Here is a 21106-nt window from a genome sequence, read left to right on the forward strand (position 1 = left end):
GGTCAGACAGGCGGTAGAAATGCTCGGTGTTTAGTTTTTGGCTGAAAATCTACTTGCAATGTGTGCAAGTAGATGTGAAGAAGGCCGAGTAGATGTGTCGACAGACGTACAGAGAAGAGAATAAGTGGTTTGAAGCTTCTGTCAACTGACTTGTTCAGCTTTGTTTAGCTGCGGCTGCATGGGTCGTTTTGTTTGTCTCCTTTGTTTAATGTGTTCCGTAAGATTACGAAAGCTGAGGATGGTTTTGTTTGCTTCTCCGTCGTGGTTCGAAGAGTTGACCACCACTCGGAATACGAATCCTTGAGCTTGTCTGTGGGTGGCGTCGTTACCCAGGTTGCCTGTGTGCCTGGGACAAAAACAAGCTGCTGTTATGAAAAATTTATGATACAGGACGGGTAAAAAAAAGAAAAAAAAGAAGGAAGTCCCGTACCCCACCCTATCCGACGTGTGTTGTCGTTTTTCTGTTTTCCCGACCCAACCTCTTCCCTCAAACAGAAACTTAACAACACTTAATAAATACACTACAATACATAATAAATACACTACAACAACGGATCAACACTATATACAATATGTACAGCCCAGCAGTGGAGGCCGGCTGGGAAATTCTTGTAGAGCGTTTTTGCGCGTCATCCTCCAATTGCGCGCTGCCCCCGGAGCCAGGTTGTTAACCCTCACTACCGCGGTCTCATGGCGCAACGCTCAAGCCACTCGACCACCCCAGGGGGTACAAGTTGAACAACTTTTTGCACCTTATATGTTTGCGAGCTTGAAGCTGCTCATTGAGAAGAGAGTTATCATGGATTAAAGCAGCGTGTGATAAATTCTGGGGTGGAAGCTCTGTTGTGGATACTAATACATCTATTAAGAAGAATGGTAATGATGATAATGATAGACACAGTCGTTACCTGTTACAAGGCAATGCGCAAGTGGAGGAACTATCCGATAGAATATACCTCATTTAACGGTTAGGCACGAAGTTTTTTTTCGATACATTTGTTTCTCTAAACATACTAGAGCAATAACGGGCGACCGCAGGATAGATTATATATATATTGCGTGCCGCAACTGAACACTTGTCGATATGAATGCAACTTTTCTCTGTATTAGTTCAGCTTGTAGCATAAATAACAATACAAGAGGAAATTGTAAACTTAGCACAACTGAGGTTATCTCATTGGAGTATTCATCTGGGGAGGGGGGGGGGGACACTCCGAATGGTAGGACTGCTATACCCTCGTTTATAGACTGCCCGGAGGCTTCGCGGTCCTGTTTCTTGTAGTTATAGGCTGTCCGGCAGCGCGGCTATTGCGTCGTACGTACGAGTAGAGCGAGCAGGGCAGAAGTTGCCGAGAAATAACGACAGATTCGTAAGGACTGAAGCATAGACAGGTGAATCTTGTTCCTGCGACGTGAGTTGCTTTCTGTGTTTTCCGTTTTTGAAGGGTATGAAAGAAGCGTCGACTGGTTAGACAGGCGGTAGAAATGCTCGGTGTTTAGTTTTTGGCTGAAAATCTACTTGCAATGTGTGCAAGTAGATGTGAAGAAGGCCGAGTAGATGTGTCGACAGACGTACAGAGAAGAGAATAAGTGGTTTGAAGCTTCTGTCAACTGACTTGTTCAGCTTTGTTTAGCTGCGGCTGCATGGGTCGTTTTGTTTGTCTCCTTTGTTTAATGTGTTCCGTAAGATTACGAAAGCTGAGGATGGTTTTGTTTGCTTCTCCGTCGTGGTTCGAAGTCTGGACCACCACTCGGAATACGAATCCTTGAGCTTGTCTGTGGGTGGCGTCGTTACCCAGGTTGCCTGTGTGCCTGGGACAAAAACAAGCTGCTGTTATGAAAAATTTATGATACAGGACGGGTAAAGAAAAGAAAAAAAAGAAGGAAGTCCTGTACCCCACCCTATCCGACGTGTGTTGTCGTTTTTCTGTTTTCCCGACCCAACCTCTTCCCTCAAACAGAAACTTAACAACACATAATAAATACACTACAATACATAATAAATACACTACAACAACGGATCAACACTATATACAATATGTACAGCCCAGCAGTGGAGGCCGGCTGGGAAATTCTTGTAGAGCGTTTTTGCGCGTCATCCTCCAATTGCGCGCTGCCCCCGGAGCCATGTTGTTAACCCTCACTACCGTGGTCTCATGGCGCAACGCTCAAGCCACTCGACCACCCCAGGGGGTACAAGTTGAACAACTTTTTGCACCTTATATGTTTGCGAGCTTGAAGCTGCTCATTGAGAAGAGAGTTATCATGGATTAAAGCAGCGTGTGATAAATTCTGGGGTGGAAGCTCTGTTGTGGATACTAATACATCTATTAAGAAGAATGGTAATGATGATAATGATAGACACAGTCGTTACCTGTTACAAGGCAATGCGCAAGTGGAGGAACTATCCGATAGAATATACCTCATTTAACGGTTAGGCACGAAGTTTTTTTTCGATACATTTGTTTCTCTAAACATACTAGAGCAATAACGGGCGACCGCAGGATAGATTATATATATATTGCGTGCAGCAACTGAACACTTGTCGATATGAATGCAACTTTTCTCTGTATTAGTTCAGCTTGTAGCATAAATAACAATACAAGAGGAAATTGTAAACTTAGCACAACTGAGGTTATCTCATTGGAGTATTCATCTGGGGAGGGGGGGGGGACACTCCGAATGGTAGGACTGCTATACCCTCGTTTATAGACTGCCCGGAGGCTTCGCGGTCCTGTTTCTTGTAGTTATAGGCTGTCCTGCAGCGCGGCTATTGCGTCGTACGTACGAGTAGAGCGAGCAGGGCAGAAGTTGCCGAGAAATAACGACAGATTCGTAAGGACTGAAGCATAGACAGGTGAATCTTGTTCCTGCGACGTGAGTTGCTTTCTGTGTTTTCCGTTTTTGAAGGGTATGAAAGAAGCGTCGACTGGTCAGACAGGCGGTAGAAATGCTCGGTGTTTAGTTTTTGGCTGAAAATCTACTTGCAATGTGTGCAAGTAGATGTGAAGAAGGCCGAGTAGATGTGTCGACAGACGTACAGAGAAGAGAATAAGTGGTTTGAAGCTTCTGTCAACTGACTTGTTCAGCTTTGTTTAGCTGCGGCTGCATGGGTCGTTTTGTTTGTCTCCTTTGTTTAATGTGTTCCGTAAGATTACGAAAGCTGAGGATGGTTTTGTTTGCTTCTCCGTCGTGGTTCGAAGAGTTGACCACCACTCGGAATACGAATCCTTGAGCTTGTCTGTGGGTGGCGTCATTACCCAGGTTGCCTGTGTGCCTGGGACAAAAACAAGCTGCTGTTATGAAAAATTTATGATACAGGACGGGTAAAAAAAAGAAAAAAAAGAAGGAAGTCCCGTACCCCACCCTATCCGACGTGTGTTGTCGTTTTTCTGTTTTCCCGACCCAACCTCTTCCCTCAAACAGAAACTTAACAACACTTAATAAATACACTACAATACATAATAAATACACTACAACAACGGATCAACACTATATACAATATGTACAGCCCAGCAGTGGAGGCCGGCTGGGAAATTCTTGTAGAGCGTTTTTGCGCGTCATCCTCCAATTGCGCGCTGCCCCCGGAGCCAGGTTGTTAACCCTCACTACCGCGGTCTCATGGCGCAACGCTCAAGCCACTCGACCACCCCAGGGGGTACAAGTTGAACAACTTTTTGCACCTTATATGTTTGCGAGCTTGAAGCTGCTCATTGAGAAGAGAGTTATCATGGATTAAAGCAGCGTGTGATAAATTCTGGGGTGGAAGCTCTGTTGTGGATACTAATACATCTATTAAGAAGAATGGTAATGATGATAATGATAGACACAGTCGTTACCTGTTACAAGGCAATGCGCAAGTGGAGGAACTATCCGATAGAATATACCTCATTTAACGGTTAGGCACGAAGTATTTTTCGATACATTTGTTTCTCTAAACATACTAGAGCAATAACGGGCGACCGCAGGATTGATTATATATATATTGCGTGCAGCAACTGAACACTTGTCGATATGAATGCAACTTTTCTCTGTATTAGTTCAGCTTGTAGCATAAATAACAATACAAGAGGAAATTGTAAACTTAGCACAACTGAGGTTATCTCATTGGAGTATTCATCTGGGGAGGGGGGGGGACACTCCGAATGGTAGGACTGCTATACCCTCGTTTATAGACTGCCCGGAGGCTTCGCGGTCCTGTTTCTTGTAGTTATAGGCTGTCCTGCAGCGCGGCTATTGCGTCGTACGTACGAGTAGAGCGAGCAGGGCAGAAGTTGCCGAGAAATAACGACAGATTCGTAAGGACTGAAGCACAGACAGGTGAATCTTGTTCCTGCGACGTGAGTTGCTTTCTGTGTTTTCCGTTTTTGAAGGGTATGAAAGAAGCGTCGACTGGTCAGACAGGCGGTAGAAATGCTCGGTGTTTAGTTTTTGGCTGAAAATCTACTTGCAATGTGTGCAAGTAGATGTGAAGAAGGCCGAGTAGATGTGTCCACAGACGTACAGAGAAGAGAATAAGTGGTTTGAAGCTTCTGTCAACTGACTTGTTCAGCTTTGTTTAGCTGCGGCTGCATGGGTCGTTTTGTTTGTCTCCTTTGTTTAATGTGTTCCGTAAGATTACGAAAGCTGAGGATGGTTTTGTTTGCTTCTCCGTCGTGGTTCGAAGTCTGGACCACCACTCGGAATACGAATCCTTGAGCTTGTCTGTGGGTGGCGTCGTTACCCAGGTTGCCTGTGTGCCTGGGACAAAAACAAGCTGCTGTTATGAAAAATTTATGATACAGGACGGGTAAAAAAAAGAAAAAAAAAGAAGGAAGTCCTGTACCCCACACTATCCGACGTGTGTTGTCGTTTTTCTGTTTTCCCGACCCAACCTCTTCCCTCAAACAGAAACTTAACAACACATAATAAATACACTACAATACATAATAAATACACTACAACAACGGATCAACACTATATACAATATGTACAGCCCAGCAGTGGAGGCCGGCTGGGAAATTCTTGTAGAGCGTTTTTGCGCGTCATCCTCCAATTGCGCGCTGCCCCCGGAGCCAGGTTGTTAACCCTCACTACCGCGGTCTCATGGCGCAACGCTCAAGCCACTCGACCACCCCAGGGGGTACAAGTTGAACAACTTTTTGCACCTTATATGTTTGCGAGCTTGAAGCTGCTCATTGAGAAGAGAGTTATCATGGATTAAAGCAGCGTGTGATAAATTCTGGGGTGGAAGCTCTGTTGTGGATACTAATACATCTATTAAGAAGAATGATAATGATGATAATGATAGACACAGTCGTTACCTGTTACAAGGCAATGCGCAAGTGGAGGAACTATCCGATAGAATATACCTCATTTAACGGTTAGGCACGAAGTTTTTTTTCGATACATTTGTTTCTCTAAACATACTAGAGCAATAACGGGCGACCGCAGGATAGATTATATATATATTGCGTGCAGCAACTGAACACTTGTCGATATGAATGCAACTTTTCTCTGTATTAGTTCAGCTTGTAGCATAAATAACAATACAAGAGGAAATTGTAAACTTAGCACAACTGAGGTTATCTCATTGGAGTATTCATCTGGGGAGGGGGGGGGGGGGGACACTCCGAATGGTAGGACTGCTATACCCTCGTTTATAGACTGCCCGGAGGCTTCGCGGTCCTGTTTCTTGTAGTTATAGGCTGTCCTGCAGCGCGGCTATTGCCTCGTACGTACGAGTAGAGCGAGCAGGGCAGAAGTTGCCGAGAAATAACGACAGATTCGTAAGGACTGAAGCATAGACAGGTGAATCTTGTTCCTGCGACGTGAGTTGCTTTCTGTGTTTTCCGTTTTTGAAGGGTATGAAAGAAGCGTCGACTGGTCAGACAGGCGGTAGAAATGCTCGGTGTTTAGTTTTTGGCTGAAAATCTACTTGCAATGTGTGCAAGTAGATGTGAAGAAGGCCGAGTAGATGTGTCGACAGACGTACAGAGAAGAGAATAAGTGGTTTGAAGCTTCTGTCAACTGACTTGTTCAGCTTTGTTTAGCTGCGGCTGCATGGGTCGTTTTGTTTGTCTCCTTTGTTTAATGTGTTCCGTAAGATTACGAAAGCTGAGGATGGTTTTGTTTGCTTCTCCGTCGTGGTTCGAAGTCTGGACCACCACTCGGAATACGAATCCTTGAGCTTGTCTGTGGGTGGCGTCGTTACCCAGGTTGCCTGTGTGCCTGGGACAAAAACAAGCTGCTGTTATGAAAAATTTATGATACAGGACGGGTAAAAAAAAGAAAAAAAAGAAGGAAGTCCTGTACCCCACCCTATCCGACGTGTGTTGTCGTTTTTCTGTTTTCCCGACCCAACCTCTTCCCTCAAACAGAAACTTAACAACACATAATAAATACACTACAATACATAATAAATACACTACAACAACGGATCAACACTATATACAATATGTACAGCCCAGCAGTGGAGGCCGGCTGGGAAATTCTTGTAGAGCGTTTTTGCGCGTCATCTTCCAATATCGCGCTGCCCCCGGAGCCAGGTTGTTAACCCTCACTACCGCGGTCTCATGGCGCAACGCTCAAGCCACTCGACCACCCCAGGGGGTACAAGTTGAACAACTTTTTGCACCTTATATGTTTGCGAGCTTGAAGCTGCTCAATGAGAAGAGAGTTATCATGGATTAAAGCAGCGTGTGATTAATTCTGGGGTGGAAGCTCTGTTGTGGATACTAATACATCTATTAAGAAGAATGGTAATGATGATAATGATAGACACAGTCGTTACCTGTTACAAGGCAATGCGCAAGTGGAGGAACTATCCGATAGAATATACCTAATTTAACGGTTAGGCACGAAGTTTTTTTTCGATACATTTGTTTCTCTAAACATACTAGAGCAATAACGGGCGACCGCAGGATAGATTATATATATATTGCGTGCAGCAACTGAACACTTGTCGATATGAATGCAACTTTTCTCTGTATTAGTTCAGCTTGTAGCATAAATAACAATACAAGAGGAAATTGTAAACTTAGCACAACTGAGGTTATCTCATTGGAGTATTCATCTGGGGAGGGGGGGGGGACACTCCGAATGGTAGGACTGCTATACCCTCGTTTATAGACTGCCCGGAGGCTTCGCGGTCCTGTTTCTTGTAGTTATAGGCTGTCCTGCAGCGCGGCTATTGCGTCGTACATACGAGTAGAGCGAGCAGGGCAGAAGTTGCCGAGAAATAACGACAGATTCGTAAGGACTGAAGCATAGACAGGTGAATCTTGTTCCCGCGACGTGAGTTGCTTTCTGTGTTTTCCGTTTTTGAAGGGTATGAAAGAAGCGTCGACTGGTCAGACAGGCGGTAGAAATGCTCGGTGTTTAGTTTTTGGCTGAAAATCTACTTGCAATGTGTGCAAGTAGATGTGAAGAAGGCCGAGTAGATGTGTCGACAGATGTACAGAGAAGAGAATAAGTGGTTTGAAGCTTCTGTCAACTGACTTGTTTAGCTTTGTTTAGCTGCGGCTGCATGGGTCGTTTTGTTTGTCTCCTTCGTTTAATGTGTTCCGTAAGATTACGAAAGCTGAGGATGGTTTTGTTTGCTTCTCCGTCGTGGTTCAAAGTCTGGACCACCACTCGGAATACGAATCCTTGAGCTTGTCTGTGGGTGGCGTCGTTACCCAGGTTGCCTGTGTGCCTGGGACAAAAACAAGCTGCTGTTATGAAAAATTTATGATACAGGACGGGTAAAAAAAAGAAAAAAAAAGAAGGAAGTCCAGTACCCCACCCTATCCGACGTGTGTTGTCGTTTTTCTGTTTTCCCGACCCAACCTCTTCCCTCAAACAGAAACTTAACAACACATAATAAATACACTACAATACATAATAAATACACTACAACAACGGATCAACACTATATACAATATGTACAGCCCAGCAGTGGAGGCCGGCTGGGAAATTCTTGTAGAGCGTTTTTGCGCGTCATCCTCCAATTGCGCGCTGCCCCCGGAGCCAGGTTGTTAACCCTCACTACCGCGGTCTCATGGCGCAACGCTCAAGCCACTCGACCACCCCAGAGGGTACAAGTTGAACAACTTTTTGCACCTTATATGTTTGCGAGCTTGAAGCTGCTCAATGAGAAGAGAGTTATCATGGATTAAAGCAGCGTGTGATTAATTCTGGGGTGGAAGCTCTGTTGTTGATACTAATACATCTATTAAGAAGAATGGTAATGATGATAATGATAGACACAGTCGTTACCTGTTACAAGGCAATGCGCAAGTGGAGGAACTATCCGATAGAATATACCTAATTTAACGGTTAGGCACGAAGTTTTTTTTCGATACATTTGTTTCTCTAAACATACTAGAGCAATAACGGGCGACCGCAGGATAGATTATATATATATTGCGTGCAGCAACTGAACACTTGTCGATATGAATGCAACTTTTCTCTGTATTAGTTCAGCTTGTAGCATAAATAACAATACAAGAGGAAATTGTAAACTTAGCACAACTGAGGTTATCTCATTGGAGTATTCATCTGGGGAGGGGGGGGGGGGGGACACTCCGAATGGTAGGACTGCTATACCCTCGTTTATAGACTGCCCGGAGGCTTCGCGGTCCTGTTTCTTGTAGTTATAGGCTGTCCTGCAGCGCGGCTATTGCGTCGTACATACGAGTAGAGCGAGCAGGGCAGAAGTTGCCGAGAAATAACGACAGATTCGTAAGGACTGAAGCATAGACAGGTGAATCTTGTTCCCGCGACGTGAGTTGCTTTCTGTGTTTTCCGTTTTTGAAGGGTATGAAAGAAGCGTCGACTGGTCAGACAGGCGGTAGAAATGCTCGGTGTTTAGTTTTTGGCTGAAAATCTACTTGCAATGTGTGCAAGTAGATGTGAAGAAGGCCGAGTAGATGTGTCGACAGATGTACAGAGAAGAGAATAAGTGGTTTGAAGCTTCTGTCAACTGACTTGTTTAGCTTTGTTTAGCTGCGGCTGCATGGGTCGTTTTGTTTGTCTCCTTTGTTTAATGTGTTCCGTAAGATTACGAAAGCTGAGGATGGTTTTGTTTGCTTCTCCGTCGTGGTTCAAAGTCTGGACCACCACTCGGAATACGAATCCTTGAGCTTGTCTGTGGGTGGCGTCGTTACCCAGGTTGCCTGTGTGCCTGGGACAAAAACAAGCTGCTGTTATGAAAAATTTATGATACAGGACGGGTAAAAAAAAGAAAAAAAAAGAAGGAAGTCCTGTACCCCACCCTATCCGGCGTGTGTTGTCGTTTTTCTGTTTTCCCGACCCAACCTCTTCCCTCAAACAGAAACTTAACAACACATAATAAATACACTACAATACATAATAAATACACTACAACAACGGATCAACACTATATACAATATGTACAGCCCAGCAGTGGAGGCCGGCTGGGAAATTCTTGTAGAGCGTTTTTGCGCGTCATCCTCCAATTGCGCGCTGCCCCCGGAGCCAGGTTGTTAACCCTCACTACCGTGGTCTCATGGCGCAACGCTCAAGCCACTCGACCACCCCAGGGGGTACAAGTTGAACAACTTTTTGCACCTTATATGTTTGCGAGCTTGAAGCTGCTCATTGAGAAGAGAGTTATCATGGATTAAAGCAGCGTGTGATAAATTCTGGGGTGGAAGCTCTGTTGTGGATACTAATACATCTATTAAGAAGAATGGTAATGATGATAATGATAGACACAGTCGTTACCTGTTACAAGGCAATGCGCAAGTGGAGGAACTATCCGATAGAATATACCTCATTTAACGGTTAGGCACGAAGTTTTTTTTCGATACATTTGTTTCTCTAAACATACTAGAGCAATAACGGGCGACCGCAGGATAGATTATATATATATTGCGTGCAGCAACTGAACACTTGTCGATATGAATGCAACTTTTCTCTGTATTAGTTCAGCTTGTAGCATAAATAACAATACAAGAGGAAATTGTAAACTTAGCACAACTGAGGTTATCTCATTGGAGTATTCATCTGGGGAGGGGGGGGGGGACACTCCGAATGGTAGGACTGCTATACCCTCGTTTATAGACTGCCCGGAGGCTTCGCGGTCCTGTTTCTTGTAGTTATAGGCTGTCCTGCAGCGCGGCTATTGCGTCGTACGTACGAGTAGAGCGAGCAGGGCAGAAGTTGCCGAGAAATAACGACAGATTCGTAAGGACTGAAGCATAGACAGGTGAATCTTGTTCCTGCGACGTGAGTTGCTTTCTGTGTTTTCCGTTTTTGAAGGGTATGAAAGAAGCGTCGACTGGTCAGACAGGCGGTAGAAATGCTCGGTGTTTAGTTTTTGGCTGAAAATCTACTTGCAATGTGTGCAAGTAGATGTGAAGAAGGCCGAGTAGATGTGTCGACAGACGTACAGAGAAGAGAATAAGTGGTTTGAAGCTTCTGTCAACTGACTTGTTCAGCTTTGTTTAGCTGCGGCTGCATGGGTCGTTTTGTTTGTCTCCTTTGTTTAATGTGTTCCGTAAGATTACGAAAGCTGAGGATGGTTTTGTTTGCTTCTCCGTCGTGGTTCGAAGTCTGGACCACCACTCGGAATACGAATCCTTGAGCTTGTCTGTGGGTGGCGTCGTTACCCAGGTTGCCTGTGTGCCTGGGACAAAAACAAGCTGCTGTTATGAAAAATTTATGATACAGGACGGGTAAAAAAAAGAAGAAAAAAGAAGGAAGTCCTGTACCCCACCCTATCCGACGTGTGTTGTCGTTTTTCTGTTTTCCCGACCCAACCTCTTCCCTCAAACAGAAACTTAACAACACATAATAAATACACTACAATACATAATAAATACACTACAACAACGGATCAACACTATATACAATATGTACAGCCCAGCAGTGGAGGCCGGCTGGGAAATTCTTGTAGAGCGTTTTTGCGCGTCATCCTCCAATTGCGCGCTGCCCCCGGAGCCAGGTTGTTAACCCTCACTACCGTGGTCTCATGGCGCAACGCTCAAGCCACTCGACCACCCCAGGGGGTACAAGTTGAACAACTTTTTGCACCTTATATGTTTGCGAGCTTGAAGCTGCTCATTGAGAAGAGAGTTATCATGGATTAAAGCAGCGTGTGATAAATTCTGGGGTGGAAGCTCTGTTGTGGATACTAATACATCTATTAAGAAGAATGGTAATGATGATAATGATAGACACAGTCGTTACCTGTTACAAGGCAATGCGCAAGTGGAGGAACTATCCGATAGAATATACCTCATTTAACGGTTAGGCACGAAGTTTTTTTTCGATACATTTGTTTCTCTAAACATACTAGAGCAATAACGGGCGACCGCAGGATAGATTATATATATATTGCGTGCAGCAACTGAACACTTGTCGATATGAATGCAACTTTTCTCTGTATTAGTTCAGCTTGTAGCATAAATAACAATACAAGAGGAAATTGTAAACTTAGCACAACTGAGGTTATCTCATTGGAGTATTCATCTGGGGAGGGGGGGGGGGACACTCCGAATGGTAGGACTGCTATACCCTCGTTTATAGACTGCCCGGAGGCTTCGCGGTCCTGTTTCTTGTAGTTATAGGCTGTCCTGCAGCGCGGCTATTGCGTCGTACGTACGAGTAGAGCGAGCAGGGCAGAAGTTGCCGAGAAATAACGACAGATTCGCAAGGACTGAAGCATAGACAGGTGAATCTTGCTCCTGCGACGTGAGTTGCTTTCTGTGTTTTCCGTTTTTGAAGGGTATGAAAGAAGCGTCGACTGGTCAGACAGGCGGTAGAAATGCTCGGTGTTTAGTTTTTGGCTGAAAATCTACTTGCAATGTGTGCAAGTAGATGTGAAGAAGGCCGAGTAGATGTGTCGACAGACGTACAGAGAAGAGAATAAGTGGTTTGAAGCTTCTGTCAACTGACTTGTTCAGCTTTGTTTAGCTGCGGCTGCATGGGTCGTTTTGTTTGTCTCCTTTGTTTAATGTGTTCCGTAAGATTACGAAAGCTGAGGATGGTTTTGTTTGCTTCTCCGTCGTGGTTCGAAGTCTGGAGCACCACTCGGAATACGAATCCTTGAGCTTGTTTGTGGGTGGCGTCGTTTCCCAGGTTGCCTGTGTGCCTGGGACAAAAACAAGCTGCTGTTATGAAAAATTTATGATACAGGACGGGTAAAAAAAAGAAAAAAAAAGAAGGAAGTCCTGTACCCCACCCTATCCGACGTGTGTTGTCGTTTTTCTGTTTTCCCGACCCAACCTCTTCCCTCAAACAGAAACTTAACAACACATAATAAATACACTACAATACATAATAAATACACTACAACAACGGATCAACACTATATACAATATGTACAGCCAAGCAGTGGAGGCCGGCTGGGAAATTCTTGTAGAGCGTTTTTGCGCGTCATCCTCCAATTGCGCGCTGCCCCCGGAGCCAGGTTTTTAACCCTCACTACCGCGGTCTCATGGCGCAACGCTCAAGCCACTCGACCACCCCAGGGGGTACAAGTTGAACAACTTTTTGCACCTTATATGTTTGCGAGCTTGAAGCTGCTCATTGAGAAGAGAGTTATCATGAATTAAAGCAGCGTGTGATAAATTCTGGGGGGGAAGCTCTGTTGTGGATACTAATACATCTATTAAGAAGAATGGTAATGATGATAATGATAGACACAGTCGTTACCTGTTACAAGGCAATGCGCAAGTGGAGGAACTATCCGATAGAATATACCTCATTTAACGGTTAGGCACGAAGTTTTTTTTCGATACATTTGTTTCTCTAAACATACTAGAGCAATAACGGGCGACCGCAGGATAGATTATATATATATTGTGTGCAGCAACTGAACACTTGTCGATATGAATGCAACTTTTCTCTGTATTAGTTCAGCTTGTAGCATAAATAACAATACAAGAGGAAATTGTAAACTTAGCACAACAGAGGTTATCTCATTGGAGTATTCATCTGGGGAGGTGGGGGGGACACTCCGAATGGTAGGACTGCTATACCCTCGTTTATAGACTGCCCGGAGGCTTCGCGGTCCTGTTTCTTGTAGTTATAGGCTGTCCTGCAGCGCTGCTATTGCGTCGTACGTACGAGTAGAGCGAGCAGGGCAGAAGTTGCCGAGAAAGAACGACAGATTCGTAAGGACTGAAGCATAGACAGGTGAATCTTGTTCCTGCGACGTGAGTTGCTTTCTGTGTTTTCCGTTTTTGAAGGGTATGAAAGAAGCGTTGACTGGTCAGACAGGCGGTAGAAATGCTCGGTGTTTAGTTTTTGGCTGAAAATCTACTTGCAATGTGTGCAAGTAGATGTGAAGAAGGCCGAGTAGATTTGTCGACAGACGTACAGAGAAGAGAATAAGTGGTTTGAAGCTTCTGTCAACTGACTTGTTCAGCTTTGTTTAGCTGCGGCTGCATGGGTCGTTTTGTTTGTCTCCTTTGTTTAATGTGTTCCGTAAGATTACGAAAGCTGAGGATGGTTTTGTTTGCTTCTCCGTCGTGGTTCGAAGTCTGGACCACCACTCGGAATACGAATCCTTGAGCTTGTCTGTGGGTGGCGTCGTTACCCAGGTTGCCTGTGTGCCTGGGACAAAAACAAGCTGCTGTTATGAAAAATTTATGATACAGGACGGGTAAAAAAAAGAAAAAAAAAGAAGGAAGTCCTGTAAACCACCCTATCCGACGTGTGTTGTCGTTTTTCTGTTTTCCCGACCCAACCTCTTCCCTCAAACAGAAACTTAACAACACATCATAAATACACTACAATACATAATAAATACACTACAACAACGGATAAACACTATATACAATATGTACAGCCCAGCAGTGGAGGCCGGCTGGGAAATTCTTGTAGAGCGTTTTTGCGCGTCATCCTCCAATTGCGCGCTGCCCCCGGAGCCAGGTTGTTAACCCTCACTACCGCGGTCTCATGGCGCAACGCTCAAGCCACTCGACCACCCCAGGGGGTACAAGTTGAACAACTTTTTGCACCTTATATGTTTGCGAGCTTGAAGCTGCTCATTGAGAAGAGAGGTATCATGGATTAAAGCAGCGTGTGATAAATTCTGGGGTGGAAGCTCTGTTGTGGATACTAATACATCTATTAAGAAGAATGGTAATGATGATAATGATAGACACAGTCGTTACCTGTTACAAGGCAATGCGCAAGTGGAGGAACTATCCGATAGAATATACCTCATTTAACGGTTAGGCACGAAGTTTTTTTTCGATACATTCGTTTCTCTAAACATACTAGAGCAATAACGGGCGACCGCAGGATAGATTATATATATATTGCGTGCAGCAACTGAACACTTCTCGATATGAATGCAACTTTTCTCTGTATTAGTTCAGCTTGTAGCATAAATAACAATACAAGAGGAAATTGTAAACTTAGCACAACTGAGGTTATCTCATTGGAGTATTCATCTGGGGAGGGGGGGGGGGGGACACTCCGAATGGTAGGACTGCTATACCCTCGTTTATAGACTGCCCGGAGGCTTCGCGGTCCTGTTTCTTGTAGTTATAGGCTGTCCTGCAGCGCGGCTATTGCGTCGTACGTACGAGTAGAGCGAGCAGGGCAGAAGTTGCCGAGAAATAACGACAGATTCGTAAGGACTGAAGCATAGACAGGTGAATCTTGTTCCTGCGACGTGAGTTGCTTTCTGTGTTTTCCGTTTTTGAAGGGTATGAAAGAAGCGTCGACTGGTCAGACAGGCGGTAGAAATGCTCGGTGTTTAGTTTTTGGCTGAAAATCTACTTGCAATGTGTGCAAGTAGATGTGAAGAAGGCCGAGTAGATGTGTCGACAAACGTACAGAGAAGAGAATAAGTGGTTTGAAGGTTCTGTCAACTGACTTGTTCAGCTTTGTTTAGCTGCGGCTGCATGGGTCGTTTTGTTTGTCTCCTTTGTTTAATGTGTTCCGTAAGATTACGAAAGCTGAGGATGGTTTTGTTTGCTTCTCCGTCGTGGTTCGAAGTCTGGACCACCACTCGGAATACGAATCCTTGAGCTTGTCTGTGGGTGGCGTCGTTACCCAGGTTGCCTGTGTGCCTGGGACAAAAACAAGCTGCTGTTATGAAAAATTTATGATACAGGACGGGTAAAAAAAAAGAAAAAAAAAGAAGGAAGTCCTGTACCCCACCCTATCCGACGTGTGTTGTCGTTTTTCTGTTTTCCCGACCCAACCTCTTCCCTCAAACAGAAACTTAACAACACATAATAAATACACTACAATACATAATAAATACATTACAACAACGGATCAACACTATATACAATATGTACAGCCCAGCAGTGGAGGCCGGCTGGGAAATTCTTGTAGAGCGTTTTTGCGCGTCATCCTCCAATTGCGCGCTGCCCCCGGAGCCAGGTTGTTAACCCTCACTACCGCGGTCTCATGGCGCAACGCTCAAGCCACTCGACCACCCCAGGGGGTACAAGTTGAACAACTTTTTGCACCTTATATGTTTGCGAGCTTGAAGCTGCTCATTGAGAAGAGAGTTATCATGGATTAAAGCAGCGTGTGATAAATTCTGGGGTGGAAGCTCTGTTGTGGATACTAATACATCTATTAAGAAGAATGGTAATGATGATAATGATAGACACAGTCGTTACCTGTTACAAGGCAATGCGCAAGTGGAGGAACTATCCGATAGAATATACCTCATTTAACGGTTAGGCACGAAGTTTTTTTTCGATACATTTGTTTCTCTAAACATACTAGAGCAATAACGGGCGACCGCAGGATAGATTATATATATATTGCGTGCAGCAACTGAACACTTGTCGATATGAATGCAACTTTTCTCTGTATTAGTTCAGCTTGTAGCATAAATAACAATACAAGAGGAAATTGTAAACTTAGCACAACTGAGGTTATCTCATTGGAGTATTCATCTGGGGAGGGGGGGGGGGGACACTCCGAATGGTAGGACTGCTATACCCTCGTTTATAGACTGCCCGGAGGCTTCGCGGTCCTGTTTCTTGTAGTTATAGGCTGTCCTGCAGCGCGGCTATTGCGTCGTACGTACGAGTAGAGCGAGCAGGGCAGAAGTTGCCGAGAAATAACGACAGATTCGTAAGGACTGAAGCATAGACAGGTGAATCTTGTTCCTGCGACGTGAGTTGCTTTCTGTGTTTTCCGTTTTTGAAGGGTATGAAAGAAGCGTCGACTGGTCAGACAGGCGGTAGAAATGCTCGGTGTTTAGTTTTTGGCTGAAAATCTACTTGCAATGTGTGCAAGTAGATGTGAAGAAGGCCGAGTAGATGTGTCGACAGACGTACAGAGAAGAGAATAAGTGGTTTGAAGCTTCTGTCAACTGACTTGTTCAGCTTTGTTTAGCTGCGGCTGCATGGGTCGTTTTGTTTGTCTCCTTTGTTTAATGTGTTCCGTAAGATTACGAAAGCTGAGGATGGTTTTGTTTGCTTCTCCGTCGTGGTTCGAAGTCTGGAGCACCACTCGGAATACGAATCCTTGAGCTTGTCTGTGGGTGGCGTCGTTACCCAGGTTGCCTGTGTGCCTGGGACAAAAACAAGCTGCTGTTATGAAAAATTTATGATACAGGACGGGTAAAAAAAGAAAAAAAAAGAAGGAAGTCCTGTACCCCACCCTATCCGACGTGTGTTGTCGTTTTTCTGTTTTCCCGACCCAACCTCTTCCCTCAAACAGAAACTTAACAACACATAATAAATACACTACAATACATAGTAAATACACTACAACAACGGATCAACACTATATACAATATGTACAGCCCAGCAGTGGAGGCCGGCTGGGAAATTCTTGTAGAGCGTTTTTGCGCGTCATCCTCCAATTGCGCGCTGCCCCCGGAGCCAGGTTGTTAACCCTCACTACCGCGGTCTCATGGCGCAACGCTCAAGCCACTCGACCACCCCAGGGGGTACAAGTTGAACAACTTTTTGCACCTTATATGTTTGCGAGCTTGAAGCTGCTCATTGAGAAGAGAGTTATCATGGATTAAAGCAGCGTGTGATAAATTCTGGGGTGGAAGCTCTGTTGTGGATACTAATACATCTATTAAGAAGAATGGTAATGATGATAATGATAGACACAGTCGTTACCTGTTACAAGGCAATGCGCAAGTGGAGGAACTATTCGATAGAATATACCTCATTTAACGGTTAGGCACGAAGTTTTTTTTCGATACATTTGTTTCTCTAAACATACTAGAGCAATAACGGGCGACCGCAGGATAGATTATATATATATATTGCGTGCAGCAACTGAACACTTGTCGATATGAATGCAACTTTTCTCTGTAATAGTTCAGCTTGTAGCATTAATAACAATACAAGAGGAAATTGTAAACTTAGCACAACTGAGGTTATCTCATTGGAGTATTCATCTGGGGAGGGGGGGGGTACACTCCGAATGGTAGGACTCCTATACCCTCGTTTATAGACGGCCCGGAGGCTTCGCGGTCCTGTTTCTTGTAGTTATAGGCTGTCCTGCAGCGCGGCTATTGCGTCGTACGTACGAGTAGAGCGAGCAGGGCAGAAGTTGCCGAGAAATAACGACAGATTCGTAAGGACTGAAGCATAGACAGGTGAATCTTGTTCCTGCGACGTGAGTTGCTTTCTGTGTTTTCCGTTTTTGAAGGGTATGAAAGAAGCGTCGACTGGTCAGACAGGCGGTAGAAATGCTCGGTGTTTAGTTTTTGGCTGAAAATCTACTTGCTATGTGTGCAAGTAGATGTGAAGAAGGCCGAGTAGATGTGTCGACAGACGTACAGAGAAGAGAATAAGTGGTTTGAAGCTTCTGTCAACTGACTTGTTCAGCTTTGTTTAGCTGCGGCTGGATGGGTCGTTTTGTTTGTCTCCTTTGTTTAATGTGTTCCGTAAGATTACGAAAGCTGAGGATGGTTTTGTTTGCTTCTCCGTCGTGGTTCGAAGTCTGGAGCACCACTCGGAATACGAATCCTTGAGCTTGTCTGTGGGTGGCGTCGTTACCCAGGTTGCCTGTGTGCCTGGGACAAAAACAAGCTGCTGTTATGAAAAATTTATGATACAGGACGGGTAAAAAAAAGAAAAAAAAAGAAGGAAGTCCTGTACCCCACCCTATCCGACGTGTGTTGTCGTTTTTCTGTTTTCCCGACCCAACCTCTTCCCTCAAACAGAAACTTAACAACACATAATAAATACACTACAATACATAATAAATACACTACAACAACGGATCAACACTATATACAATATGTACAGCCCAGCAGTGGAGGCCGGCTGGGAAATTCTTGTAGAGCGTTTTTGCGCGTCATCCTCCAATTGCGCGCTGCCCCCGGAGCCAGGTTGTTAACCCTCACTACCGCGGTCTCATGGCGCAACGCTCAAGCCACTCGACCACCCCAGGGGGTACAAGTTGAACAACTTTTTGCACCTTATATGTTTGCGAGCTTGAAGCTGCTCATTGAGAAGAGAGTTATCATGGATTAAAGCAGCGTGTGATAAATTCTGGGGTGGAAGCTCTGTTGTGGATACTAATACATCTATTAAGAAGAATGGTAATGATGATAATGATAGACACAGTCGTTACCTGTTACAAGGCAATGCGCAAGTGGAGGAACTATCCGATAGAATATACCTCATTTAACGGTTAGGCACGAAGTTTTTTTTCGATACATTTGTTTCTCTAAACATACTAGAGCAATAACGGGCGACCGCAGGATAGATTATATATATATATTGCGTGCAGCAACTGAACACTTGACGATATGAATGCAACTTTTCTCTGTATTAGTTCAGCTTGTAGCATAAATAACAATACAAGAGGAAATTGTAAACTTAGCACAACTGAGGTTATCTCATTGGAGTATTCATCTGGGGAGGGGGGGGGGACACTCCGAATGGTAGGACTGCTATACCCTCGTTTATAGACTGCTCGGAGGCTTCGCGGTCCTGTTTCTTGTAGTTATAGGCTGTCCTGCAGCGCGGCTATTGCGTCGTACGTACGAGTAGAGCGAGCAGGGCAGAAGTTGCCGAGAAATAACGACAGATTCGTAAGGACTGAAGCATAGACAGGTGAATCTTGTTCCTGCGACGTGAGTTGCTTTCTGTGTTTTCCGTTTTTGAAGGGTATGAAAGAAGCGTCGACTGGTCAGACAGGCGGTAGAAATGCTCGGTGTTTAGTTTTTGGCTGAAAATCTACTTGCAATGTGTGCAAGTAGATGTGAAGAAGGCCGAGTAGATGTGTCGACAGACGTACAGAGAAGAGAATAAGTGGTTTGAAGCTTCTGTAAACTGACTTGTTCAGCTTTGTTTAGCTGCGGCTGCATGGGTCGTTTTGTTTGTCTCCTTTGTTTAATGTGTTCCGTAAGATTACGAAAGCTGAGGATGGTTTTGTTTGCTTCTCCGTCGTGGTTCGAAGTCTGGAGCACCACTCGGAATACGAATCCTTGAGCTAGTCTGTGGGTGGCGTCGTTACCCAGGTTGCCTGTGTGCCTGGGACAAAAACAAGCTGCTGTTATGAAAAATTTATGATACAGGACGGGTAAAAAAAAGAAAAAAAAGAAGGAAGTCCTGTACCCCACCCTATCCGACGTGTGTTGTCGTTTTTCTGTTTTCCCGACCCAACCTCTTCCCTCAAACAGAAACTTAACAACACATAATAAATACACTACAATACATAATAAATACACTACAACAACGGATCAACACTATATACAATATGTACAGCCCAGCAGTGGAGGCCGGCTGGGAAATTCTTGTAGAGCGTTTTTGCGCGTCATCCTCCAATTGCGCGCTGCCCCCGGAGCCAGGTTGTTAACCCTCACTACCGCGGTCTCATGGCGCAACGCTCAAGCCACTCGACCACCCCAGGGGGTACAAGTTGAACAACTTTTTGCACCTTATATGTTTGCGAGCTTGAAGCTGCTCATTGAGAAGAGAGTTATCATGGATTAAAGCAGCGTGTGATAAATTCTGGGGTGGAAGCTCTGTTGTGGATACTAATACATCTATTATGAAGAATGGTAATGATGATAATGATAGACACAGTCGTTACCTGTTACAAGGCAATGCGCAAGTGGAGGAACTATCCGATAGAATATACCTCATTTAACGGTTAGGCACGAAGTTTTTTTTCGATACATTTGTTTCTCTAAACATACTAGAGCAATAACGGGCGACCGCAGGATAGATTATATATATATTGCGTGCAGCAACTGAACACTTGTCGATATGAATGCAACTTTTCTCTGTATTAGTTCAGCTTGTAGCATAAATAACAATACAAGAGGAAATTGTAAGCTTAGCACAACTGAGGTTATCTCATTGGAGTATTCATCTGGCGAGGGGGGGGGGGGACACTCCGAATGGTAGGACTGCTATACCCTCGTTTATAGACTGCCCGGAGGCTTCGCGGTCCTGTTTCTTGTAGTTATAGGCTGTCCTGCAGCGCGGCTATTGCGTCGTACGTACGAGAAGAGCGAGCAGGGCAGAAGTTGCCGAGAAATAACGACAGATTCGTAAGGACTGAAGCATAGACAGGTGAATCTTGTTCCTGCGACGTGAGTTGCTTTCTGTGTTTTCCGTTTTTGAAGGGTATGAAAGAAGCGTCGACTGGTCAGACAGGCGGTAGAAATGCTCGGTGTTTAGTTTTTGGCTGAAAATCTACTTGCAATGTGTGCAAGTAGATGTGAAGAAGGCCGAGTAGATGTGTCGACAGACGTACAGAGAAGAGAATAAGTGGTTTGAAGCTTCTGTCAACTGACTTGTTCAGCTTTGTTTAGCTGCGGCTTCATGGGTCGTTTTGTTTGTCTCCTTTGTTTAATGTGTTCCGTAAGATTACGAAAGCTGAGGATGGTTTTGTTTGCTTCTCCGTCGTGGTTCGAAGTCTGGAGCACCACTCGGAATACGAATCCTTGAGCTTTTCTGTGGGTGGCGTCGTTACCCAGGTTGCCTGTGTGCCTGGGACAAAAACAAGCTGCTGTTATGAAAAATTTATGATACAGGACGGGTAAAAAAAAGAAAAAAAAAAGAAGGAAGTCCTGTACCCCACCCTATCCGACGTGTGTTGTCGTTTTTCTGTTTTCCCGACCCAACCTCTTCCCTCAAACAGAACCTAACAACACATAATAAATACACTACAATACATAATAAATACACTACAACAACGGATCAACACTATA

The sequence above is a fragment of the Rhipicephalus microplus genome, chromosome 1, assembly GCF_043290135.1.
Source record: "Rhipicephalus microplus isolate Deutch F79 chromosome 1, USDA_Rmic, whole genome shotgun sequence".
Classification (NCBI taxonomy): domain Eukaryota; kingdom Metazoa; phylum Arthropoda; class Arachnida; order Ixodida; family Ixodidae; genus Rhipicephalus; species Rhipicephalus microplus.